This window comes from Puntigrus tetrazona, chromosome 25 (assembly GCF_018831695.1).
Source record: "Puntigrus tetrazona isolate hp1 chromosome 25, ASM1883169v1, whole genome shotgun sequence".
Lineage (NCBI taxonomy): Eukaryota > Metazoa > Chordata > Actinopteri > Cypriniformes > Cyprinidae > Puntigrus > Puntigrus tetrazona.
This window is the reverse complement of record NC_056723.1, coordinates 15,198,410-15,225,955: the sequence shown is the minus strand read 5'-3', so window position 1 is coordinate 15,225,955 and position 27,546 is coordinate 15,198,410. Positions and strand designations below refer to the sequence as shown.

The window sequence follows — 27,546 nt, the reverse complement described above, 5'->3', positions numbered from 1 at the left end:
GCAAGGATGTAACGGCTCCTCTGTGCCCAGATTATGCTCTGAGAGGAGTTTTTTTTACCCCTTTCTTGTCCTCTTTTTCCCCTCCTGTTTCGTCTTTCTTGTACCGGATCGCCTCAGAGACCCGATACCACCATGTCCTTGGCGGCGTTCTCGGCGGCAACGACAACAACTCGGCCGCTTACAACGTGGACGGCGTGTGTCCTCAACAACGGCTGCTTCCTGGACGCCCTCACAGTGGTGCGCACGTCTTCCTGCTCTTCATCACATTTCCTATCCTCTTCATCGGTGAGTGTCAGAGACAGGTGAGAACTGGTGCACGATTGTGTCGCAATACTGAGTGGATGGAGTGAATGAACACTCTATTAAACTATTTTACTATGTCCTGTAACTTTAATCATGATAGATAGATGGATAGATAGAAATACATGGACAGATAAACTGGATGGATGTATAGACAGACAGATGGATGAGTGAATAGACTTACGAATAGGCCGACAGTTGGATAGACAGACAAAAGGACAAATGGATAGATACATAAGCAGATAGACTGACAGAAAGATAGATGGGTGGACAGATAGGCAGATTGATATATAGACTGGTAGATAGTTGGATAGATGCAGATAGACAGATTGATAGATAGACAGATATATGGGTGGATAGACAGGCCGATGGATGGAAAGACAGATGGATACAGGCAGAAAGGCTAGCAGATATGCAGAAAGATAAATGACAGACAGAAAGACATATGTAGACATACAGTTAGATAGACAGACAGATAAATGGGTGGATAGACAGATAAACTGACAGATGGAAAGACAGGTAGATAGACAGACAGTTGGGTAGAAACAGATAGAGAGGAAGGTAGACATACAGTTGGATAGAGAGACAGATGGGTTGGTGGATAGATAGATAGATAGACAGGTGGATGGAAAGACAGGCAGATAGGCAGATGCACACAGATATATAAACTAGTAGACAGTTGGATAGACAAGCGGATAGACAGACAGATGGATAGGTAGACAGATATATGGGTGGATAGACCGATGGCTGTAAAGACAAATAGACAGATGGATACAGATAGAAAGACTAGCAGATACGCAGAAAGATAAATAACAGATAGACAGAAAGGAAGATATACAGTTAGATAGACAGACAGGTGGGCAGATAAATGGGTGGATAGACAGATAAACAGACAGATGGAAAGACAGTTGGATAGATAGATTGACACAAATAGATAGATGGGCAGATAAACAGACTGAAGGATAGATTAAATAGATACACAGGTAGACAGACAGCTGGATAGACAGATAGACACATAGAAGCATGGATAAACAGACTAAAGGTTAGACAAATAGATAGACAGACAGACAGATAAACTGAGAATCAAAAAGATTTAGGTGTACTGCACCATTTTGATTAGTGTTTTGTTTGTGAAAGGATCAGAGAAACAGACAGGAAATGATTAATGAGCTCTTTGAAATTCATTTTATGAACATTTGGCTAATTCATTATGAACATAAACACTGCATAATTGATCCGAGCTCAAGTAGTCCTTTTCCTCAAATGGGGTGTGGAGAACCACATGGAGAGACCGGGACAGAGTTTGTCAAGCCTCTGTGGGAAACATTTTTATTTTAGCCAAACCAATGTGACCTTAGTGATGGAATGTACAGCTGAAGCCATCATACTGTCAGAGAGTCGAGTTACAGGAAGAACCCGGCTCGATTCTCCCATACCACAAGAGTCAGAGTAAGCTAACCTGCACCAACCTACTGTTTATTTTACAAACCATTTGGAATCATCTTTTTTTTCTGGGAACATATATTTGATAAACAAAATCATCCTGCAGACGCCATGTTTCTGCTGATCGATGTATCACTTAATCATTTGATTCAGATCGGGATTTCAGTACCCCCTTCCCCAAACCCCAGGAAGCCGATGCTCATATCCCCAATATTCAGTTCTTCAGGTTATTACAGACAAAATCTGTCCCAGTGTTATTACAGCAACCTAGAAAGGACGGTGATTTAAGACGCTTCATCCACTGATACAGTATATTTGCTCAGATCGGAATTTCTCAGTCTGTATAAAAGCACCTGCCAAATGATCATATACAGACAAATAATTTATTCCTCAAGGATCGTTTACATCAGGTCCTGTCAGGGAGAATTATGTTGCTGTAAGCGATGTACAGATATTTAATCACTGTACCGTAGGTTGGGGGAGTCAGAGTTCCAAGGTGCACATTCATCACAGCACTTGGCTGCACTTCCCCGACACAACCTCCGCTGATCCTCACCTTCATCCTGCTCTTCATCATCGTCTGTGAAATAGCCGAGGGCATCGTATCCGACGGGTGAGATTCATCTGTCTGTGTATCTCATCAAAACAAAATCGATTTCAATAGAAATTATTAGTTTGTTTTTCTTGTCAGTTACGCACATCGCCTTTCCTTTTCTTTATGAAAATCATCATCATCTTTTTCATTTAAAGCTATGTCTGTGTGTATACATATATATTAATTAGTGATGTAACGATTAATTGCATTCAAAATAAATGTTTTTGTGTAACATTATAATGTTCTTACACTAATTTTTTATCAAAGAAAATCAATGTGGAATAAAAGTACCAATACTTAGTATGCATTCATTAATATAATTATGTATGAATTCAAATCTTGACAATGAAATAATGGAAAATCATTCATTCATTCATATTCTATTGTAAATGTTGATGTCTAACACTGTTTCTCTCTCTCTCTTCTCAGGTTTAATCAGTCGGGTCCACCTGCACCTCTATATGCCATCATGTTTGGCCTTCATGGCGCCATCACGTCAATCATCTACTACCACAACATAGAGACCTCCAACTTCCCCAAACTACTGATGAGTGCGTACCAGCCTTATAGTGTCTTTTTAAGTGTATCAAGAACAGAGTTTTCTGTTACTGTGATGCGAAATGCCCATTTAATTCATAACTTTCTAAAGTGTGATGCAAAGCCTCATTAACTGTAATTACTGCAGAAGCTTGCTTCTTTTGAAACAATTGAACTCAGTCATCTGCATTCACACAGATCCCATTTTACTAAAAAACGGCTGCATTGCGGTGCTACAGATTAATGGTCCTTGTTTGTTCAGTGCTGTTTTCCAACTGCTGTTTCGTTTCCAGGCTAAAAGAGTTTTTCCACAATGACTTCAAATCATCCGAACGTTGTCTAGACGAGAGATTGAAGTCACAGCCCTGTAATCACATACCTCGACTGCAATATTTTTGCGGACGGCAGGACATTTTAAAGAGACTAACCGTATTTATCATCCTGTCTCTGAACATCTGGAGTGAGAAGCCATTTTAGCTGTGCGGAACCAGCGGAGGCCGATGCTTTTGGTGCTGAGGTGTATAGAGAATGTGATGTTATTTATCATTATATGTATTTTTTTCTTCTTCTCAGCTCTGCTCATTTACTGGGTTCTGGCGTTTGTCTCTAAAACGATCAAGTTTGCCAAGTACACAGAGCACGGCATCGGCCTGAGACAGCTGCGCTTTCGCATCACAGGTTTACTGACGCTGCTGTACGGCCTGCTGTTGGCCGTGGAGATCAACGCCATCCTGAGGAGGGTAAATGATTGTGTGTCTGTCATTTGTATTCCCGCCATCGATTCTCCATTCTCCATTTTGATTTCTCTTATTCTTCAGCCTCTAGCTGTGATTTTCTCGCTATATATTGCAGCCTCGGAAAATACAAAAGTCTGATCGCGTCTCCGACAGATGAGACCTGAATCCTATCCCGTCTTTAATCTGGATTGTGAAGTTTTCTCTGTCGGAAAATAGTATTTTTCTCTCCCACTTGTTGTTTCAAACCCCGATGACGTTTCCCTTCTGTAAAACATGAAAGGAGATATTCAGTCGAGTGTCCAGGCTGCTCTTTTCCATGCAGTGAAAATATATTTGTGCTTCTGAACTCCAGAAATGACAAAATGCGGTTTTGAATTGAAAATAAATACGACTGGTTTAATTATAGCCATGCATCTCATTATAAATGCGGTGTTAGCTATGAAATGAAATGGATCACATGTTCCACCAGAGGATGTTTGTGTGCAATATCTTTGTACTAATGTAATTAATTTTGAGATATCATGGGCCAGTTATTAAAAAGGGGGAAAAAAGATTAATTGAAATTCTTAGTTAGTTAGTTAGTTATTACACTGTTTGCCTTTGCACGTGAAGCATATCAGTTGGTTTTATGATTTAAAAACCTTTTTTAAGATACCAATATTTTCAGAAATATGTATATAGTTTTTCATTTTTATAATATATGTTAATAATCCTAATGTAATATCATTAATAGTATAATATTATAATTTTGCATTTTGTAAATGGCAATATATATAATATTTTGTGTAATATAATGTAATATAATAGTTTGAATTTGCAATAATTTTAAAGTCTTTTTTAAATTAAATTTGATATTTATTATATTTATAGAATGCCTGAAGCGAGTCCAGACACAGTTTGCCTTTGTGTTTTTCACAAACTATATGACACTGTGAGAATTATGAAAGGAAAATCACTGTTTTTAAATGCTGCTCTTCAATGCAGAGAGTAGAAACATCGCTTTTTCTTTCGTTTGTGCAACTGGAAGACTTTTCGACAGTGTTTTCTCTATTTTTCCACAGCGATATATGTGTTTCAGACACCCCCACCAAGTGAAGCCCCTCGGAGGACCTACAGGACCTGGGGGTTCGATTCCTGCAGCCGTTCGTGAACCTGCTGTCCAAAAAGCACATACTGGTGGATGAACACCTTCATCACCGCAGCACACAGACGTCCCATCGATCTGAAGGTCATCGGCAAGCTACCAATCGCTATGAGAGCTCTAACTAACTACCTGAAAGCTCCGCGAGGCCTTTGAAGCTCAGAAGGTACGTTATAAGAATATATATAGTCATATATTCTTTCATTACATTTTACCTTTTACAAAAAGGGACTTTAAAGAGTGCATTGCTAGGACGTGTTACTAATGAGCAAAAGAAGATTTTTATGGGGTTCTAGACCTAAATACAATCAACAAAAATCAAAACAGGTGGGTTGACAGGGTATGATTAGGTCTTCAAAAGTATGGAAATGTTAACACCAGAAATAAAAATTGTAATCTGTTTGAGGATTTTGGCCTGCAAATATACAGATAGGCTAAAAGCAGAAGCAAAATAAGCAAAAATATGGGAATGACTGGAACCAGAACTGCTACAACGACTACAAGACATGCTAAAATTTTACTAAATTACTGCTAATATAATATTTCATAAGTAATCCTCTGAAGTCTGGCTGTAAAATGATGTCACACACACAAAAAACATCTGCGTGTCTGTTCTCTCTGGGTTTGATGATGAAGATGAAAAGTCACATACGTCACAAACCACAGGAAGACAGATGTGGAAAACCTCTTCAGTTTCATGTCTAGAGCGTACGTGTCTTCAGAACACTCTTGTTTTTTATTCTCTGTGAATGCAATGACCTTTGACCTCAGCGGGGTGAAGGACTTCAGCCTCTGTTCTCGTGGGAGTAAAGAGCATGCTGTGTGTGTGCTTACGTGCCTGTGCGCTCATTTCCAGGTAAACGGATATCGTGAGAGTTCAAATCGTGAGAGTTTTCACGAGCGCAGTGTGACACCGGTCACGTCTCGTGGTGAACTCCGTTAGTAATAAATGCTAGATATGATGGATTCTGTTCTTTAGTGCAGCAGTTCGGGATTCGTGTCACATCTCGTGGGCAACACCCATCTAATCAATTCCCAAATGATAAAATCAATCCCTGTCGACGCTTTTTCTTCACTTAATAAAAAGAAATGCACCAATGTGCTCACAGGGAATGTTCTGGCAAGGTTGTCTCAAAGTTATACACAAACATTCATCACAGTTTTTTTATCTAAAACGCTTTAGTCGGACTTTGGAATTTTCCTTTAACGCTGAGATAAAAACTGAATATTTTGACTTCCTTCTTTGAATACGTAGGGTACATTCATGAAAATCTTGGTTCTATTCACATCTGCCTTTACTTTTCTGTTACTTATTCAGAGGCCTCAAGGCATTCAGCCGCAAGGGCCCAAGTGGATCTGGACGGCTTTGAGACAGGCTTTCGGAAAACCTCTTCTCCTCAGCATCACCTACCGCTTCATGGCAGACCTTCTCGGCTTCTGCTGGGCCGCTTTCTGCATCTCCGGCATCGTGCATCATCTCAGTAAAGAGAACTACACCATTCAGCCACCGGTAACAACATTCAATGTCCTTTATGCGACATCTGAGTCATAGAACATATAGAAAACAAACAAGAATAAAGGCAGATTTTCGGTCGGCCCGAAAGTAAAAGATGCTGGAATTGTATTTTTGTGGTTGTCTTTTGTTCTCTGAGGTATTTTGAGCGAGAGTTAGAAAAGTGTTGGAGTGGGAGACTCGCTTCTGGCCATGGCTGCATCTTTCATGTAACATTTTCATCTTGTGTTACAAAGCGCTTTATCGTCATGCCGCTCATCAATTATTGAAAAGTTTAACAGCGTAACTGTCTGGCTCTCGGATGTCAGATGTTGGCCTGTTTGGATGTCTTTGTGTGATGTAATCCACTTCACCACATGTAGTTAGCGATGGCGAGACACTGTTATGAGGCATCGACAATCCACATTTTTTTTATTATTTATGGTTATGGCATTTCCAAAGGTGGCTTTTAAAGGAGAAAACAAATAGCTGCGATATCGTTCAGGCTCTGTACAATCTGTATTGACTTGTCAGTGACAAACTTTTGTATAGTGGTGATTAAATTTGCTTTATTATTTCATAAATTAAAAAAATGCAGTGAGAAGAGTTATTGTTTCTTTTTCATTGGTTTAATTAGATGAAATTGTGGATTGGTGACAGGATAGTACCATAGTAAGGAAAGACTTAGTTAGTAGCATTAACTGAGTAACAGTGTGGTCAAAACCTCTCACTAGAGGAAGTCTTGGCTAACACTAAATGTGTATTTCAGGTGAAGCACCTCGAATCTACTTCATCTCCTCCCAGGAGTTTCTCGCTAACGCCTACGCCCTCGCTGTTCTCCTGTTCTTCGCTCTGCTCCTCCAGAGGACTTTCCTCCAGGCCTCCTACTACGCTGCTATCGAGACTGGAATCAATCTGAGGGGGAGCCATTCAGGTCAGCGCCAGTGACCGTGTTATAAATTGAATGCATTGCTTCACTAGTTCCTTGAAAAGGTAATCTGATTACGCTACCCCAACGCTGTAAATAATATGATGTCGGGTTTCACTTCCAGACAAAGATCTTCAATAAAAATAATGCGTCTCTGCACCTCCAACATGTCCATGGGGGAAATGACAGTGGGCAGATCTGTAACCTCATCGCTGTGGACACCAATCAGCTGATGTGGTTCTTCTTCCTGTGTCCCAACCTGTTCGCGATGCCAGTTCAGGTAAATCCTCTCACGAGGTCCCTTCCTCCATAGGGGAAACGCTTTGGGAATATTGGTGGAGTTTGTGAATGGGCTGTGAGTCACATGTTTCAGTCGCTTTGCCTTGTTTGGCTCTAGAGAAGCTGTTTTAACCTAGATATTCCCTCATATGGGTTTATCTGGGATGTTATCTGTGCTTGACCCACTTAGGAAGAAATGTTGCTTTCAAGTCCAACATGTCCAGTCCCAGCAAGAGTCAAAGTAATTTGAATTAAAAATCTGATCTTAACTTAGATTTAGACTTATTAATCTGCTTTCTCATAGGGTGTGTAATGTTTTTAATTTAGATGAGTGACTGCAAGTAGATCACAAACCTTACACTGGAAATGGAGGGAAATGCAGCAAAACTGGTTAATGTAATAGACACCCTCTCTCCCCTTTACTTTGTTTTCCTTTTATTTCAGTTTACTTTTCAATGCATTGTGTTTTTGTTTTTCATTTTACTGTTTTTTACTTTTGGGTTTTTGGTTCTGTTTTTTTGGCTCATTGTCTTGTTTTGTCTTCTTTCGTTTGCTGCTTTTGTTTTATTTCGTTTAGTTTTATTGTATGTCTTCTGTTGTTTCCAATTTTTCTCTTGTTTACACCGTATTGTTTTATTCTTGTATTTCTATTTTATTGTTTTTAGTTTGTCTTGTTTGTCTTTTATTTGATTGTACTTTGTGTTGTTGTTTTCTTTATTTATTTTATATTATGCTGTCATTTATGTACATATTTTTATTTAGGCTGTCTTCAATAGATTTTTACTGTGATTCATCTTTTTATTTTTAACTATTAAAGTTACTAGGTGCAAAACAATACATCCAATTTTTATTATAAGTGTTGTCAAGTAGTCAGTCAAATACGCAATTACTCAATATTGAAAGCATTACCTGTTGTTGTTGGATGTAATCCGCAAATGTAAAATAAATGACCAGTATATCAATTAAAAATTTCAACAAGATTCCTCAGACCAGCTCTTATCGGCTGGATGGCGCGGTACACGAGTTCAGTTACCAATGTAAAACGTTTACAGTATTCTTCACACTCCTGCTGCTTTGAACCATGTTTCTGCTCCTGAGAGCAGTGATTAATGAAATATCAGATACCTCTTCTGCAAGATCTATTTTTAGTCTTTGTATAACAGTATTTTTGTCCTCAAAAGCCTGTCATGCAAATGGGTGTCACTTGTAAATGTTTTATTTGTCAGTGAGATAACCCGAATGATAAGTGTTTCACTGCTAAATAAAAGCGCACATTCATTGATGGCGGAGTAATTCAATAAGCTATAATTAAGTCATTTGGAAGTATCTTAGTAATGGCGGTCCTAAAATCTTTGTTGTGAAACACATTGTTCCCATACTACGAACATTAATTTCACAAACAGGAAGTCTTCAGACACTAGGAAGTTGAAGTCCTGTCGTTTGTAGCGTGCTCCCACTCTTGGGGTTGACTCGTGGACTACCTTTGTGCAAATCTTCAGTTAGTTCCTAGGCACCTTCTTTATTTTCAATGAACAACAATTTCTTCTTTCTCATACTGCACATTTAGTAATCTTATGCTCCAGATTGCTCCATTATAATATTATTATTACATTTTGTTATGTTTGTTCATTTTCATGTTGCTTTAAACAATACTTGCCAGTTGAACACATTGCAGAGAATACTTTATAATAATATACATTTTAAAGTTATATTTTTGATCAAAATTATAATCATATAATAATTAGTGGTAGTTATATATGTAATATATATATATATATATATATATATATATGTATATATATATATATATATATATATATATGTACTATCTTAACATATAAATAAACAATTTCAGGTATTATTTTAATCATTTTAATGCTTTAAAACATAATCATACAAAATGTATACAGCAATACAGCTTCTTTTGGTATTTTGTGAAGAGAAAATCATCACTGTGGGTCCTTGGCATCAAAAATAAATTATCACAAACCACCACTGAGCATACGGTCATAAAAATGCCAGGCAGTCTTCCATAAAGCTTATCTTCAATCATACTGTGACAAATGTCCTACAGATAAAGGGTACATTTTTCCTCTGGGTTTTCAGATCATGGCCAGAATCATCACTCCTCTACCTCCTGGGAATAAGTGCGATGGGGCCACGGTCATCACCTCCTGGCTCCGGTGCAGTATACCAATAGTGACCAAGTTATCAGAATGCAAAGCACGATTGTTAGTGATCCTTTGCTTTGTTTAATGTCTTAACTTAAATGACATTCGTGCAGGAAAAGCCAGAGCCATTGCAACCTGTCCAAATATCGAGCTTAAATAAGACCAGGAATTTTAAGACCTTACTCTAGCATTGTTCTAACAATGTATCATTTATGTGAATATTCCAGCCAGCGGCTGAAGAAGACTAATGAGCTCCTGCCGGGGTATCAAGCTCGTGAAGCTGTTATGCCTGGGGCACATCTTTGTTGCTCGGCGTGGGAGAGACCGGGCAAGAAGCTCTCGCCAGCCTGCAGACTGCTTTATCTACATCTGTATCCAGTAAGATCTTCATTCACAGATTATCGAATATGTAGACCTTTTCAGTCAATATTAGTTCAGAAGCGCGAGGCAACCAACAGAATTCCAGCGAGAACATAATGCGAATCTCCCAGCTGGCAAAATTCCACCCTGATTATCTGCTCTACAGGCATCATGCAAATAGTCTCAATGTAACGAATTTGACAAATCGAGTGTAAACTTCCATAGAAAATCAGTAGTGTTGATGTTATGATACCAATATTCATCTCTGTAATGTAAGTGATTTGTAATTATATCTGTTCAGTTTCCCAAAATAGCTGTTTTCTATGCGAAATACATTATAAGTCATAACATCAGTAATCACAAAGTTTAGCACATTAAAAGGAGTGTTATAGCGTCTGCTTAAGGTTTCTAGAGAATAAAAATTTGGTTTGAAAAATAGCGTTACATTGTCATTCAATCAGTTGCAGTACAATGGTATGTACAAATATAAACAACATGCTTAATTATGACTTGAAGAAGCATGTTATATGTTAATTGTAGGTTGCAAAATTACATATTTGTGTGTATAAGTGATTTTATTGCAAATATGCCTGACGATTGACATTTTAGTAAATCAAAAGCAAAACAAAAATTGCAATTATTTTTTTAAGCAATTTATATGTTATATATTATATCGGATATATTATATCCAATATTTAAAAAGAAAAAAAAAAAAAAACTACATATTTTGCCAAATGAGGAATTAAGATATGCAATCTTTATGAACATGAATAAATCTCTTTAAAGCACTGATTAAGTCAAGGTTACTGAGTATAGTCTCTCTCATCTCTTGTCACTGCATTTTTGCACGCCATTAGCAGTAGCTAGAAGAACTAGTGATGCTCAGCAGGAACTTCGGGGTTCACTGCTTTCTTCTACTGGTGATCCCTGCAAGGGATCAATGATAAGTGTTTCCTTGCAGAAGATCCACAGGTTTTCAATTGCTGACTGCCAGGCTGAGCTCAAAAGCATATAATCAGTCGGATGATACTTTATCTCGTCTCTGGGAAGGCACAAATGCGACTGGAATGAAATGGTGTAAATCGTTTCTGGCAGAGTAATGCTCATGTCAGCAGGTGACCGCGGGGTGGTTTCTCCCTGAGCAGGCTGAAATCTGCTCGAGGATGGTGATAGTTACTACTGGTACTGGTTAAATGTCAGGGGCGCTTAGGTCAATTACAGAACAACTCCGCACAAATATTGATTTTTATATTCATTTTAAGCGTTCAGACAGAAAGATCATGGTCAGATGTTATTGTGGCGTTGTTGATCGCCCGCTCGAGCTTTGTGAAATGATTGATTGAATCAAGGCGCACTGGAACTTTAAATGTTCTGTGTGGTCATTTTATGTAGCTAATATATTTATTCATTGACCACTAATTTCTGGTATTTGTTTTCATAGTGTTTCAAATTGATTTAAAAGTAGTAAAGACAGTCAGGGTTTTGAGGCCATTATTTTGAAACCACGTGAATCAGATATTGATAGGTTTGCTATAGGCTGTTTCCCAGATGTCAGGATTATGCGTGCTGTGAGAATAAGCTTTTATAACCGTTATTTAATAAAGACACTGATTTATCACACGTATTGATGTTTTCCCCACTGAAGATAGGAGCTGAACTTGGATGCCCGGGTTTCAAGATGGCGCCGAGGCGACATGAGATATTGAAGACTGAGACATAGTTTTTACTGATCCCACGCGCAGCGGTAGTGTATATTGTTCAATCAAGCCATTATATTATAAATAAATGTATGTTTTTAGTATTTTATTGATCAAACAATCGCAGACAAAATGTTAACATTGATAATAAATATTGAGAGCCAATTTTTCATACAGAAAAATTAAGCTTTAATCATAGGAATTAATTCCGTTTTATAATGTATTCATAAAACAGCTCTTTTTAAATCTAATAATATTTCACAATATTACATTCTTGCTAAATTTTTGATCAAAACAAATGTGACCTTGATCAGCATAAATGTTTTATAAAGCCATTAAAGTCTTGCTGATTCAAGCTTTTTAGAGAGCAGTGTGTGCATACACACACACATAGTCTCTTCATGTCCTTCAAAAAGTGCAAATAGTTTCGTATGAGCGTGTAGTATATATATAAGTATATCACGTGCACCTATTGACTAGTAGCCACCGTTCTGTCAGTAAATCTAGATAGAACTGGGTCAACAACACGTGTCAATGCCAAAGCATCTCTGAATCGAGAATGTGTTGCTTGTCAACGTGCGTTATCTGTGTGAAAATACCTCTGGTTGTAGTTTATCAGCATGATTGCAGGGAATGTGTGAGTTTAAGCGGTCACGGGGTGCTGAGTAAAATCTGAACGAGCATTCATGAGTTGTAGGCATAGTCAAGTCTCGTTTGCCCTTCGTTTTATTGGAGCATTGAAGGAGCCAGATTTGGTGGCGCGATAGCGCTAACTGTCAGATCACGTTCCTGCTGCCAATGAGGATTTGATATCGGCAATTGTAATAACGTGAACTGATATCTTAACTGGTTACTTTCGACCAGCATATTTCATTAATTAAGCGAGACTGGGGCATGTAGTGGGTCAGCGGCTCCTTCTCAGTAGTGCTGAAGTCTCTTACTCTGAATGTGATCATACCAACTCAAATTTCTGATTTCTGAGGGCATTAATGATATTGCACTTTCCACTCTCTGTAGTTTAGGCTAGAAAGCTAGTTTTCAGGGCTCCCTACTGCCACATTCATTGATTTGATTTGATTGATGAGCGTACTTATTGAATTATTTATTTATTTGTTGCAAACGGATCATTTACTCAGTTATTTAGTATCTTTTATTTTCTGTATTTGGCTGACATATTTCAAATGCTCAATTTAAATTATTGTAATATATTTTGTATATTTTCTATTTTATACATTATATTTATATATCTTTAATGTTAGTTAATTTTATTTACTGTAAATAATTACATTTATATTTTGAAAAATTGTTTGTCTAGGTGGAACTTGATAAATGTTAGTAATAATAGTAATTATTCATATAATACTGCAAGTTCAATCGTGATCATTTCCAATTTTAGTACGCACTATCAGTTAATTAATTTTATTTAATTCCTATTATCTTTTACATAATACATTTAGAAATATATACGTGTTTCTTAAATTTTTGTATAAAATAGATGGTGAGGGAAATAAAATTCATGACAAGGTAGAAAAAGATGAAAATATACATATAATATGTGTCATAATAGGTGTCATACGGTATATGTTAAAACAGATAAAACATGAATTTCAGTACATTTTACTACAAGTAAAACATTTTTCTCTGTTTGAAATGAGTTTCTCCACAACAACATTGAACAAGTATGTTAAAAGTCCTCTGACTTTGTATCAAGTTGAGCAAAAAATATATCACATGTTTATTCAATTGTCTTAGCTGAGTACATAAACCTTGGCTTATAATACTGCTGCACATCATTGTCAGTGTTATAACAACTTGTAATGGTCGCACTCACCTGGACGCAGAGGATGCGAGAGCAGCTCTACTACATCTCCAATAGTATTGACTACAGTGAGCATATATGCATTGTACTGGGACGCTGTTACTACTGCTGCTATTCTATCGAAGTGACAGCACATGGACCTTGCGTGGATGAGCGAAGGCACGATTGGTGCAACGTCTTCATTTTGTTTTGTCTTCCTGTATTCATCAGACACAGCTATTATCGGCGAGCGGTTCTCGTTGTGAAAGTATGAACCATACTTCCAGGTCTGTTTTATTATTACGACTATAAGCCATGCAAGTCAGAAGCCCCGTGTGTTTGTTCCAGGCAGTTCGTGGCTCACGCATTCACCTGTCGGACGTAGTCTTAGTGCTCCTGCCGTGTATGCCTCTCTCGCTCTTCCACATCCTGGTCTCACTCCTCTCTTCCTGCTGTCGCGATCGTCCATCCGTCAAAGCCCTGGTCAGGTCGGTGTAGTTATGCCTGAATATTAAGACTTATGTCATAATATGACAGCTTTATGATCAGATTCTTTAAAAAATACCAATAATTTAATATTTACATATATATTCTAACTTATGCATGTATATAAAATATGTTTATATAATAAACACAATTTTAAATATAATATCAAATATAAAGAAAAATAATATGTAAATAGTTTCAAAATATGTATGACAATATTATTATTGTTTTAATATATATGAGTAATAAACTTAATTTTCAAATATATAATGTAAAAATATATATATATATATTTTGGGCCTTGATTAGTATAATTTTAATTTATTTTAAAAGCGTTTTTGCATGTTTATTTTTCCCTACTTGGGTGATAAAAAGGATACGGATAAAGTTAAGTTTATTAAGGATATAATGCAATACTCAGTATTCCTTAATGCCATTGTTATACATTATATCTTTTCATAAATAATTAATTATAATAATTTAGAATTGCGTAGTGTAACGATCGACTGATAGCGTTGTGAAGTGTTGACTTTAAGTCTCAATCACAATTTTAAAAGGCATCTCCAGGGTGAGAGAGATTGATGAGTATCTTTTTTAGTAAGTGTAGAAAAAGATATTCCATAGCAACTACCTTTATAACATTACAATTACATAAATGACTTGATAAAAGTATCAATCAAATGAAAAGAAAAATGTAATATAGCAAAAGTTTGCATAAAAGCATGCATGAAAACTTTGAGATACAATGAGTTTATAGGCTTGCATTTAACTCATGTTTTTCCTTTATATCGTCTTCTGTAATTCTGTGTTGGTATAATTCACTGATCCAAATCTGTGTGTTTTCCGAGATAACAGTAGCTCTTCATATGAAAGTGATTCACATTATAAGGCTAGTTCAGAGTTTAGATCTAGTGTACCCATGTAATGAATGAATTCCATGTGTTTGTCGTGTCAATGTGAGATAAATCACGTCACATCAGCAATGTAGCCCTTCTCATAGAAATGTGTCGGGTTCAGACTCGTCAGCAGCCGCGTGGAACACATTTAGAGAGGGAAGGCTGTATTTATGAAGCGCAAGCGATCGTAGGTCAGGCTGTCATGGAAAACACGCCATGTGCACGGATCCGCAATATATGACACCGACGGCTGCTGGCGATAGACATTCTCATGATAGCATCAGCGCTGTTCCGAGTGACTTTACAACATCATATGCTTGCAACAAAGCTTTCTAGACTGAAGATAATATACGAACTATAAGTCTCTGCGAAAACTCGGCATCGGTTGTTACCTTCACGTTAGTCCAGCGGTTTGTACACTTCAGACTGATTCGGGTTGAAGTGCGGTGAGACTGAATACCGGCTGTGACATACTGCTGTTTCTTCTGGCCCGGCGGCGTTCGCAGAAGCTCAGCGATTTTTCCTGTGATGGGTGAAGTGCGAACAGGAGCCTGAAGTGACTGTCCCCTGCTAGTCGACCAATCATAACAAGTATCAAGCCCTGGTGGTCAGAATCGCTTCCACTATAATGGCAGATGAAATATCAACAATGTGACTAAAGGAAAATAAAGTATTTGTTAATAAAAACTTTATTATGAATGACCTTTAAATCTTAATAAGTAGATAAATTATTATTCCAAAATTAATCAAATAATTAATCCAAATAATACATTTTATTATTATAAATAGGTGTTTTCATTTTGACTAGTAAATATGTGCGTGAAAAAGAAATTGACCTTCTATCTGGAGTTGATGTGAATGAATGGAATGTAAAATAATGGCAAAATATATAATGAACTACTACATTATTTACACATAAAAGATTTCAATAATTCATATTGTGTCAATTTATTCAATAAATACTTATGTGATGTCTCGAAGTTCCCAATGCCAATGTGAATAAGACAAATTTAATTAATGAACATATGTCACTTAATTTATTACTTAATGTATTAAATCATTAATTAGAATTAATAGGATGGTGAAATGTGTAACTGAAATTTGTTTCAGAAATAAATAAATAAATAGTGACCATCTGACTGAAATTATTTCAGGTAGCTACTTAAATTATATTTTCATTTCTTCTGTAATTTTTCTAATTTCAGTTTATCTGTATGTGAAACTGATTAAATGTCCATCTGTAATTTTTTGGTGATATTAATAAGCCTTAATTATTATTTTCAACCAATCCAGCCATAGAATCTCAATATTGTATTTATTTTTATTCATGGCTAATGACTATACATCATTTGTATGTTTGTAGTATCACAGCACTGGTCGCTTACGGAGAGGCTAGCTCTGTTAGCTTCATCAGATGTGTTGTTTTTCTCTATCCACCTCTGATAAAGCCTCTCTGAAGGTGAGAGTGGTGTGTGACCATCAGAAGACTGGGCACAACCGCGTCCAGGCCGAGTGGGAGGATGGAGCCGCTGGCCAGTGGAAAATGAATATCTTTCCATCAGGTGAGACCAATACCAGTTATTTTCTGTACTCGCCAGTAAACAGGAGCTACCAGCCTAGGTATGAATGAGGATAACAGTGGAGTCTCGCTTTGTCAATCTATTCCAGATACGCGAATGGATATTTCAGCTGGACTGATGAACCTAACCTTGTCCAATGTTGTGAATATTAAGATTCCTTTTGGTAAGTCTGTCGAAAAATGCGCATCTCACCATTGCTGTGGTGGCGCTCGTGCCTCAATCACAGCGTGGTGTTCCGGTCCATCTATGCCAGTTTAAAACATATGAGGACAGTTTTACTAAAGCGCGCAAATTAGCGAAGGCCAATCCAAAAATGGTGCCGATGGGCATGGGCATTTCATTAGGAACAATAATGGCGCAAAGATCTTGTCTTCGCGATCCAACATAATTTACAGAGTCTTGGCGCCAAATAAGAATATAGAAATAGAGTACAGAAGCGTGTCGTTTGGTGATTCTTTAATATTCTCCCCGTTAACTTTAGTTATAATGGAAATAATAGCATGTTGAAAAAGCTTAGTGGTCACTGGCACAAATAAACCATTTAAGACAGTTCGCGCTGGCACCGCAAATAGTTACCCATAAATTAAAAATCTCACGACATTGACCCGTGGAACACAATAGGCTGCTCTTTTCTATACAATAAAAACACAGATGGTTGCATATGTACCAATCAGTATAAAAAGGTTCATACGGCGACATTGACCTTATATATTCGAGGCCAAAAGTAATTTGTGTGTAGAAACGATTGAAATTTAAATCATTATTTGGCCGAAAAACACAAATTATAATTTAGGTGACATGTTATTTGAACATACTATGGTTTTGTTGCTCGTGAAACCATTTTATCTTGATTCTTTCATTGGGTTGTCTTTCTGGTCAGTTAGCATGATAGTGGTCAGGTGGGTTGTGAAATCGTCTCTGTTGTTGCGCTACTGGATGAAATGCAGAAAAGGTCTCGACACCGTGATGTGGGTGGTGAGAATACCAGAAGTCACCAAGCTCAGTACCACAACAATGCCGTGTAGGGCAATATTGCTGGGAGTCACTTTCAGTGATTTTTATCATACAATTATCATTACTATGATCAGTGAGTGATAAAACAGTCTGGTCGATTTTTTGTTTGGAAATACTTGAGGTGAAGTAAATTATAGAATAAATATAATATATGAATATTTCTTTAAGATTTGAGGAAGATATTCGTGTAATCATTAAATAATTGCAAGTCAGAAGTTCAGCATTAAGTGAAGATTAAATAAACTTATTACCATGCTGACCTTCTTAAATCTTGCCATTTGCAGGAGTTTCCTTTGAGATAAATGTGCAGAATAAGTATCAAAATAATCAGCTATGTGTTTGTCGTTTGCTCTTCCAAATTAATCGTATTTGTATTACATTATTTCACACGCTTCTGTACTTTGTGTCAGCAGGTGGTAATTTGTGCGTCTTGTGGTAGAAAATGGTCTGGTTTACTGCAAATCCATGCACATAATGTTTCCTTTCCATCTGCTCTTTTATGGAATAGAGCTCTAATGCTAATTGCCTATTTATTAATGTATTTAAATGTTTAGCTGTGTTAGCTATCATTATCGATAAATTTCCAAGTGTGCTTATCGTTTAAAAGTCTGTAAACTCTGGTAGTAGCAACTTTACATAGTGATGCATAAAATCTTTACGATGCATCCGTCCCCATTAATCTGAATGACCAGCATGTGTCACAAGATGATTATCTTCACTCTTCAAATGTTCATTTCCCTGCCTGTATTTCCTGGTTAATATGGGTTTATTGCGGAGGGCGAAATAGGAATTTGTAATGGTAAGAAAGAACTCTAAATCGAGCGAAGCGGTCACCTAATTATACGAGCCTGGATTCGAAATGATTGATGTGTTGGCCGGGACTGAATCACCATCCAGTCGTGAGCTCGTCTGAGCAATGGCGTTTTCGTAAGAACTTGGGAAGGTAGCTTTAATGATACTGTGTATGGATGTTTCAGGAGGTAAATTCTCAAGTCGCTATTATATAAAGAGCAAAATTGGCAAGAGGGTCCAAGTTAAGTGAGGCTCTGTTTTTGTTTTCGAACTTATATGAACTAATACATTTCAGGTCTCTAGGTAATATAAGTTGTATAGCTGGGTACCAGCTTTTGTTAATATTTCAAAGATCTGAGGCATTGAAACTGTGGGACTATGTAAGTAATTGGACTGCCATACAAAGTATTGATTCCCAATTTTGTGTGAGCCGTTGGTTGACTAGAAAAATCCGAATTGATTTTGGGGGGGAAAAGCTAATTTTAGGCTGCAGGATTCATTGGTCATAATGAAGAATCCAGATTTTTTCAGTTTATACTTTCAGAGCTCAACGTTCCATTGCTTGGAAAAGCATTTATTAAAAAGTATGTTTGTTTTCTTGCTTTTAGGTGTGGTTTCTTTCATTTTTGTACCAGTTCTGGTGTACTAATATCATTTAATCAACATCATGCCTTTACTATAATTTCATTATGCAATATTTTTAAATAATTTAATTCCTGTTTTCAAATCTTTCGACCATATTTATTTCTTATTAACTTAAATAATCTTACATTAGTAGTTCTTTATTTTTTAGGAACTCTCATTTCCCGGTGATATAAATTAATTAATAGTGTATGCAAATAAATGACTGGTTACAACATGAAAGTGTCGTAATTTTCTACTCACGTTGTTCCAAACCCATAAGACCCTTCGTTACATATATTACCAATTGGCAATGCTGAAATTCATATGACGCTAACGAAACGATATGTATGAATCAAGTCATTTAACTAAAATGAGGTCTTATATTAAATACACAATTGCGTGAAATCGAATGGACCTGTCATCTTCAGAACATGAATTAAGATATTTTGATGAAAACCACTCCATGAGCAACAACACAACTGAAATGATCTGGTCTGAAACATACTAAAATGCATCAATAAACTATCAACTTCAGATTTCAATTTTCAATTACTCAGCGGTCTTCTCCAATTCGCGTCTTCCGCTTTCAACACTGATTGTGACACATACATTCTGGATGTCCGAATTTCAGTTTTGTGGGTAGATGATACGTTATGCTAGATGTGTAATATTCCACAAGTTTGTCACATGACCAGTGTCCAAAGGTTATTTGCGTCTGGCCAAGTCACGTACCAAATCCGTTTCAGCAATTGGTCGAAGTAAAAAGTGACCAGATCTGCAGCATTTAAAAAAGATCATTGCTGTCTTTGAGTCGTAATGTGCCAGCCTTCCACAATGGCTCAAATGTCCCAGCAGATCAGGGCAACAAGGCTGTTGATGTGCACCAAACCCTCTGTACGTCACACTCATCCCCTGACCTTCAGGGGTCAAAAAGAGAGCTGAGATTCCATCATATCATATCAAGTCCTCTTCACCGATTAGTCACCTGTTCGTCAACCAGTGCTCTCGTATTAGCGATCGATGTTGATTCCAGTTCTTATCGGTTCGGGGTCGGCGCTCAGTACGGAGTGGATTGTTCAAGTGTGCCAGTCCTCCCTGGCAACAACCAGCCAAACGGAGACCACGAATCAAAGCGTATGCGTAACAATGGATTGAGCAGACAATGCGGATCACTTAAGTGTTTTGGAATTCAAATATAAAGGAGATGTCGCTATCACAGTACTATAGAAGCATGATTTGGAAGCAGTCAGTGAAATGATACGCTGTCTGAATCAAATTACATCTCTTAATGCGAGCAAGGCTAACTAAATGAGTTAAACTTGAATGATGACGCGTCTAGTTTAATAGCACAGATATTTGAAAATAGAGCCTATGCAATGCAAAGGCCGTGTTTTTCATCATAGAAAGTACCTGATCTCAAAAAGGACATTTAGATCCCAAAGAATGACATGAAAGATCAATTGGTAGTGAAGATGAAGTTGTCTGTGCTCACGATAAACTCCCATTCATTTATGGGAACCGCTCTCAGTATGAAGTGTGTGTTTATGTCTAAAATAGACTGACCTTACAACTTTCACACAAAAATATTTCAAGCTTAGGTCAGTGTGGGTTTCAATGTTTATCACTAATATAGCTCAAATTTTACCATTTTAACTGAGTCTAGTCCTAATTGGAAAATGGTTTTGTTGTAATTGTTCATGTTGAGTGATGTTTTCTGGCTGATGATCAGAAAGTATCAGACATTCTCTCTTATCTCAGATCATTTATCAGAGAAATGGCCCCTCATGGGCAACTCTCCGACTTCCTGATCTCTACAAGTCATGTCAAACATTGTAAATAAACTCTACGTAATAGATAAGCTAAACTGTCCTTTGATCTCTGATGGCTGCTGTGTAAACAGTTGCTTTTCTGTTTATTTTCTTTTTTGATCTGGATGTTTTAAGGGCTCATGCACAGTTTATGCAATGTGCTATCAATTTCACGTAAATAACAGCCAGAATACATGGTTCAAATTTTCTGTATTCCTTCCAGTTTTGTTTTGCACAACAAGATGGCGAAGAACTTCTTTTCTCCACGAATTTCAAGACAGCTGTTCATGTCGGCATTAATATCTAAACAGCACAAGTTAACTGTGCTTATTTCAAGTAGTAAATATAGCGCATTATTATCATTTTTTGCAAACATTTGCTATCTGTGGCATTTAGATGCTATTGTTGCTGTAACATCACAATGTTAGTTTTAAGCAGTCCTTGGTGATGATAAATCTAAATAATTCTTTAATAAATATTCATTCTTATATAATTAGTTCTGTGTCACGTTTACGGTGGTTTGACGCAGGAGCACTGAAATAAACTTAAACAGGAAAAAATAATAATCATAACGAGGAAAATAAATATATATATATGAGCAAACAGGCAGGACGCCATACTATAGAGTAATATAGTCGATCAGACCTTGTGAACTCAAAACACACAGGACTTAAATACACAAAGGGAGTTGATCAGTCAACGAGGGCGAGTGAAAACGGTATACAATTAACACGAAGGAAGAAGGTAAACCTGAGCACATGGCACGAGACAAAACAAATGAGTCAGGAACGTGACATATAATTGATAAAGTATTTCATATATTGGTGTGTGTTTAATATTTAATGTAAAATCTAAATATGAAGTACATTTAAATGTTTATTGTATTTAAATTTAAGTGTATTTTAGAGTTCCAGTTAAAATTATAATTTCATAAATAAATAATACTATAGCAATTATGATTCATCTTCTAAGTTTTTATTAATCTGTGTTGGTAAACATACGTAGTAACATATTGTTAAGCCTTAACACCTCTCTACAAATATCAGTCATCTTTAATAACCACATGGTGGTTAGTACTTCGCAGTATGGTGTCTAAAAATCACCTTCCTAGAACACTTTGTCGTCATCTGCTCTATTATTAATGGATCTGAGTGGGTGCTACACATTCCTAATAAAAACAGGTCCTAAGAAGGGATAGCAGATAATGGTCAATGTTTCTGATTCTTCTCTTTCCAAGTTCAGACACAAAAGCTTTGCAGAGACTACTGTAGAAAATAATTTATGTCCTGTTGACCTTTCAAGGGCTTTTATTGTTTTTGTTTGCTGATGATTTCAATTCTGTCAGTGGCACGTTGCGGACTTATCTTGTGCTTTCAGAATCGTCCAGCATACAGATTGTACCGATTTTAACTCAGTTTGTGTTTAGATCAGAATCTGTGCACATAAATGTCTTTGTCATGTTAATTTCTCTTCCTTGTTCAGGTTCTTATTTTTCGCGTGTTCTTGTACGAACTGCCCACTCTGGATTATTGTAGTTGGTTCTTTGTCTTGCAGAGCTGCAACACCAACAAGCATTTAGCGCGTCCTGCCGAAGTGTCACCAATATGCCGTGTGCAGCTGAGGGTTTACGTGAACATGTCTTGTCATGCTGTACGTGATGCTGCTCTGTATGTGTTTATTTGCCATTAATCACTCAGCTTTGTAATGTACTGCGAATACAAATACATTTCTATTCAGACATCACTAATATTGTTTTAGATATCTGCCATTACTGTAACTTTATTGCTGAATATGCTGGGATTTACTGATTGTATTAAATGCCCATATAGACAACGTGAAAAATCATAAGTTCAAGTTAGTTATATAATTATGTTTACTTCGGCAGAGAGAGCAAGTGTTCACCATCTAAGACACCTTGTTTTCCTTAAAATTCTTAGCTAATATTTAATGCATTTTCCTTACAAGTAAGAAGATACGTGGAGTCAAGCAGTTTGCATGAAAAGAACATGAATATATTCAAATTGATAAACATTCAGGGTTCTTTCATTTGAGCATACTAAATAATATAAAAGCATGATGATTGGATCATATATGGTGCATTCTGTGCCATAATTTTTAAAATCAACTAGAAAAGCATCTGTTTCTGTAAAATGAAATAAACAAAGAAAATAAAGTATTGGTGAGGATTAGGTGTAGGGAGGTTTATTGTCTATTAATAATTTGAATTAAAGCGAACATTTACACTCAATAAGTTTGCATACTGTTATACTCAGTACTTTAGTGCTAAAAAGTGCAGATAATTGCCACTGCAATAAATTCAACATAAATACCAAATGCTATCTGCATAAATAATGCTGGCAGATATCGTTTATGGACTCGAATCAAATGTAATGTCAGTAATTTTTCAGATTTACTTAAAAAATAGTTCCTTCCTTCTTCAGGGAGTAGCCGCCAGTATTAGTAATGCATTGCACTGATACTTTTCCCGAACACTGGTCAGACAAGCTTGTCTCAAATTGTTAAAAACACCCATCTGCAGTACTTGTTTGAAGTGCGTCTGGTCTGGCTGCTTCTAGGTTTGACACAATTGCTGTTTCTCCAGTGAGCTTTTATTAGTGGGAGAAGGGACGGGGAAATGACACCTGGATTTGTGAAAGCCAGCTTTGTCATGTCTTGTGACATGTTAGCATTCCCCACCACTGGCAGCTAAGCCAGCCTCCAGCAGAGACAATACTGTCAGTTATATTAGCTTTCTTGTCTGCTGTAATGGAGTGGGCTCATTTGGTTCGTCTGTTAAATACACATAAACTCTGAGGGAACAGCTCAGGTATTAGCTCTCTTTGGAGGACCATTAAAAAGCGGGCGACAGTTGGTGCTGGTTATAAAAATATGTCTCGTCCCCCTCCGTCATCAATAAAACAGCGGCAGTGTGTGAGTGAGTCTCACGTGGAAGGTGTGTGAGGTGTCTGTCCTCTTCTTGGCACTTAGGCTGGAGATGTGGCCAGAATAGACATCTCTTGTACTGTCAGCGGCCATCCATTCATGTCATACATTACAAAGCCAAGGTGTGTTATTACGGACATAGTAAAGCATCTGTTCATTCAAAAAGCTATTTGAGTCTTCCAGCAACTATGTGTTATCTAAATTGTGTGATTTTCTTACTACTAGTTTTGTGTGGGCAGTTTTACTCAATAAAGCTCGACGACAATCACGATCGTTCTCATCATCAGGCAGGGAAATGGTGTTTGTTGTAGGGATGCCTGGAGAATATACATAATTATGCATCATATATGTTTTAGTTTGAAAGTATGTATGCAATATCTCTTTCATCGTTATGCAATGAAATGATACAAGCTGTCCCTGCATGGTAGTGATGTTAGCGATCAGTTATTTAATCATGTATTTATAAGTAATGTAATTCATTAAAATGTATGCTATTCTAAGCCTGTGTAAATTGTTTCATAATCTCTCATTGCTCATCTCCAAATCTTTCTATGCCTTGTTTATCAGGTCAGCATGATATGTCCAAATACCAATAGATAAATCCATAAAGGCTTCGTTCTCACTGCACTCAGCTATATAAACTTCAGTAGTTTCAACTGCACTGCATTGTGATTGAGCCATCATAGATTACAGCACTTCCTCTCAGCCTCTATTACATGGCATCAGCAGCGCTTCGGGTTTTGTGTGGGCGAGAGATGCACTACAGGAATCACACTTGTCTGCTGTGTAAATATTTTATATGATTCTTCAGAACGCACACCCAACATTGATATTTACATGTATTTGGCGCTCTTCCCCACAGATACGGCTGCAGTGGAAATGTCGGTGTGTATCACACACACCGCTCACACACACATACTGGCGCGCCAGTTGATTCACTGATTCAATAACGAATTTGTTTTAAAGCAGTTTCTGAATACTAATCAGAAAAGGTCAATTCTTACCATGTTCACTGACATCAGATACTGTTGAAGCACGCGTAGAACTGGCGCAAACAGTATACTAAATGATCATCCTGTCAATCATGTCATACTCATTCATGTCTTTCCAAGCTGACACTGTAATGCAGCGCACCAGTATTAATGTATAAAGAGAGAAAACAAGCAAATAAAGTCTAAAATGATTTTTAAAATAGGTCCTTAAAAACTTTGTCTCTGACTTTCAGAATTAAAGTCTATTTTGCTGCAATATCTTCATAAATGTAAATGATATCCATTATTTACTATTAATCTTCACATAAATTACACTGTTGTCATCTTATTCCCAATGTTTTTTTGGCTCATGATTAATGATTGGTCTGCCTTAATGTAGCCCCCTACAAAAACATCATCATTGGTCAACAAACTAGGTCAAAACTTTCTTTTAATACGTGCAAGTTGTGTACATACCAAATTCTTAAATTAGTGAAAACAAATGTTTTAAATAAACATTGTTGTAAAAACCTCTTTAGGGTTGCATTATACGTGCCAATAGTGTGTATCACTGCAGTTTCAACAGAAATGAACACTATTTAAAACATCAAGCACATCATTTTGCACACATTTGTGATTACAGCTCCATATGTTTGCTCATTTGATGTAACAAGCTAATAGGATGGATAGAATTTTCAAGTCCATCAGGTATAATGCAGGTCAAATTTTATTTCGAGGTGTAAGCGAAAAATTCGGGTTTTGGAATGACATGAGGGTAAACAAATGGTGACATGATTCATCATTTGCTACTGATGCATGTAGTATTATTCTCAGTGTGGTCAGATAAAAAAATAATTAGTAAACTAACCTCTTTTATATTAGAGCAGCATTGGTGGTGAAGTGTGGGGGTCTGCCTGATGTTATGGCAGCCACTCTGACAGGAAGAGGTGCTGTGGCATGCAGAAGCCCTGGCTCCTAGCAGCCTGTGGAAGGGTTCATCGCCTTTCGAGATGCCTTTAATAAGAAAAAGCAAAGGTATTGACCTATTCATTTCTCACTTTCTCTAGATGCATTATCTGATATCTCAGTGGTTCATAACACATTTATATACAGTACATAAGCCCACCATATGGCATCTGGGTCCAATGTTTGTGTCTAATGGGCGTGCAATGCGTCTTTCCATCAGTGCCCCTGGTGATGTGCAGAAGTCAAGTGTTCTCACTTCTTCTTTCTTTCCAGTCTCATTTGTGCGATAAGCGTGCTCTATCCCCATCTGACGTTCAGTCATTGCGCCTCTTCATCCAGTGACGGTCATTAGACAGATGTGGCCGCTCGGTAATTACTCTGTGAGTCACGCTTCTCTGTCGGTTCCTGGCTGCCTCAGCGGTTGACCACGTGTCCAGCGGTGTCCGTATCAAAATGCACATTGATCTATTTATTTGCCTGATCCGCTTGTCACAGTAGCAAATTCTTTGTGGCAAATGTCCATTGTCAGTGGTATAAAATGTATGAAGCTTACAAGAACCCACCAGGCACCGGACGTCTATATAGCGAATGGCTGTTGTGTATTGTCGAACGGAGCGTTACGTTTCGGCGAATATGAAGTTCGGTTGACATAGTAATTGGCGTGACTTAACGTTGACTACACAGTACAAAAGCAATAAATATCAACATCAGCTGGCGTCGGTGATTGGATATCAATTGCAACATTGAAATTAGACAATGAATTTTAATTTGTTCACCTGTGTAAACTCAACCAAATGTCAACTGTTATAGTCAATTGTTAATTAAAGAGACTTCCAGCAGTCACACAACTACTATAAGCAGCTTTCTGTTTAGTGAAACATTCGTTATAGCCCAGGATGGTTTCTGATTGGCTTCCATTCATCAGTTCAGAAAAAGCTGTTCTGGCTTGATTCCAACAAGGTTGTTTTATATCGATTTGTGGTTTGCACTCATTTGTTCTTTAATATTGAGAGATGATTACTAGAACAATGTGTCTATCGTTATCTTCATAGTTAATTGTGAACATGAGCCTTTACAGACTTGAATGAACTCTGTATGATCAGCTAATCTCTCACTATTATCTCTTGTAATTACACCCTCAATTTATTGGTAAAACTGTAGTTACAGTGGGCTCTGCCAGTTCGTGTTTTAGATGAGGTGTAACAGTCATTTTCGAGTAAAATTTCATTTCTCCATTAGGAAATTAGTCAAAACTAATTTAAAACAGAAACAATATGTAAACCACGTGCAGACAAACCATCGTCAATATGACACTGATAATTAATGTTATTTTGTTCCTGTGAATCCGTCAATTCATGCAGGATTCTTTTCGTTCATTAAAGATAGTTCACCTAAAAGCAAATTCTGTTAATTACTGTATGAGAAAAAAGTACTTCAGAACCAGTGCTACTTACTGGAGCAATAATGCGTCAATACTCACAAAAGTCTCATTGGTCAACAGTCACATGTTTCCAACATATTGCACATTTCGGTTGTTCTGATTGGCGCAGTAGATGTGCCTGTGCTGTATTTTTTATATTATTATGGACATACCACATTCTTCAAACACTGATAGTTTCGACAAATGATATTTGGAAAGAGATAATAATTTTTGATCTCATTTTCAAGTGAAGCTAATTTCTGGTATTTGTCTGTCATTTTATCTTTAATTTGAATTGGTAATGCTAAAATATACGTTATATCAGAGATCATGCAGAAAATCATTCATTTGTGTAATCATAATTTTATTTTCAACAGATATTTCAAAGAACTATCAAAACTGGGTGCCACATGGTATTGCAGTGTCTTAGCAGCTGCTCTTCAGTCTTATATCTTCTGTTGTTCCAGGTACACTGAAACTGATGGTGGAGCATATCTCTCCGGCGGACGTTGACATCCTGCCCCAGGGGACCAGACGGAGATCGGAGGGTCAGTGTGCCGCCATGTGA

At 37.1% G+C, this 27,546-nt stretch overlaps 1 pseudogene; it reads left to right on the top strand.

Annotated features, from left to right (window-relative positions):
* Nucleotides 1-203: 203 nt before the first annotated feature.
* LOC122331301 lies at nucleotides 204-27,546 on the top strand (annotated as a pseudogene).